The sequence below is a fragment of the Asparagus officinalis genome, chromosome 9 (assembly GCF_001876935.1).
Source record: "Asparagus officinalis chromosome 9, Aspof.V1, whole genome shotgun sequence".
NCBI lineage: Eukaryota > Viridiplantae > Streptophyta > Magnoliopsida > Asparagales > Asparagaceae > Asparagus > Asparagus officinalis.
In genome coordinates this window covers 2,869,370-2,870,965 of record NC_033802.1, presented here as the reverse complement: position 1 = coordinate 2,870,965, position 1,596 = coordinate 2,869,370, and the positions used below count along the sequence as shown (strand labels likewise).

Here is a 1,596-nt window from a genome sequence, read left to right as displayed (position 1 = left end):
TTTCGGATAGCCTGAAGTATGGTGTAATTACATGAGTAACCTTGGAGTCTACGGATCTATACGATATAAATCCTAAGATTATTGTTTGCGTTTAGAATCAAAGTAGTCCTCGAATGACAGTAGAATCATGGGCTTTGTGGCTTGAGATTTCTTGGTCTCTTTTTTTTGCGATCGGATTATGTTTTTTTTACTTAAAAAGAACTCTTAATCTATAATATATTGTGTATATAATAATAATAATAATAATAATAGTAAATCTTGCCTTTTGTTGAATACAATAAACGTTAAAAATTCTCATGCTTAATCATGACTCCCCTTTTGAAAAATGTTTTATTGCAAAATACCCTTAGGGGCTGTTTGGTTGTTGTTGGTAAAGTTGTGTATTTATGACACAACTTGGAAAGTTGTTATCCACCTCTGGAAAGTTGTTATCCACCTCATCATTTTCACTTTTACACTTTTCTTTGTTTGTTTTTTATTCCATTGGAATCATAAAACACTTGTTTGGTTTGCAAAATAAAACTTTAATTGTTTGTTTGGAAAGTATAAAAAGTGGTCCATACTCAAGTGATCATAGTGGTTGAAATTACTTTTTCCTGACTTCAATGTCAGCTTTCTCCTAAAATCATGTCTTTTTTTTATGAAATCACTTTACAAGCCACATCAGCATATGAAACCACTTTACACTATTTTCACAATTACAAACAAACAATTGAAAGTGATGAAAGCTGACATTGGGACCCACTTTTTTACACTTTCCATCATTTTACATGGTAAAAACATACAACCAAACGGGCCCTTACTTTCAAATGATTAGATTAGCCAATTTTAGTGCAGTTAAATTGTAGTTTCTTTTTCCTATGGAAAAATGATATAAGTGAAGTATTTTTAACGGTCTTTGCTTTTACCCTTTAATAGTCCAATTCCTCTCTTTGGCTACTACATATATTTCTTTCTATTTGCAAAATTTAAACAATGTTCGTCATTCAGATTAAAAGGTTATGGAATCACTCTCCTGGCTAGTTGCTATAATTCTTTTAGTTTTTCGGTTAATGCATAATAGCCTTAATTTACTCCTATTCTTGCTTATTAAGCACATGTTCTTCTTCCTAATGTAAAACAATTACATTTAATATTTTTGCACAAATACACGAGTCTTTGCACGCATTATATATCAAACTCGGTGTTGCTTGAGCTTGTTTAATGATCGCTGAATCGAAATATAAGGTCTAAATTTACCAACTTTGTTCATTTTGCAGGTCTATCCTCTCTTTTTTGCTGTTGGCACTGCTGTTGGTATTTGCGGGTTCCAACTGGTACGAAACATCGTAACCAACCCCGAAGTGAGGTATGGATTAATCTTGGTATGATACAAATGTAAATGGATAATCGCGTGCAAGTATGCTCACAGATGTGTATTCTATTGGCTGCGAATACCTTTGGATTTTTTTCGGTGTTCTCTTTAAATGGATATAAGAAATTAGACATTTCATTGTTCATCAGTATGCGCTTTTGTATCTTAAAGGATAATCAATTCTCAAGGACAGGAGCAATGCCATTCATATTTTGTTAGGTTGTTTACTGAAATAGCTGTAT

At 32.4% G+C, this 1,596-nt stretch overlaps 1 long non-coding RNA gene across 1 annotated transcript in view; it reads left to right on the top strand.

Annotated features, from left to right (window-relative positions):
* The window catches only part of LOC109824266, a 1,453-nt gene continuing 748 nt past the window's right edge, over window positions 892-1,596 (top strand). Inside the window, exon 1 of the long non-coding RNA XR_002242586.1 lies at window positions 892-1,348. This is a non-coding gene — a long non-coding RNA (uncharacterized LOC109824266). The remainder of the gene's footprint in view (window positions 1,349-1,596) is intronic.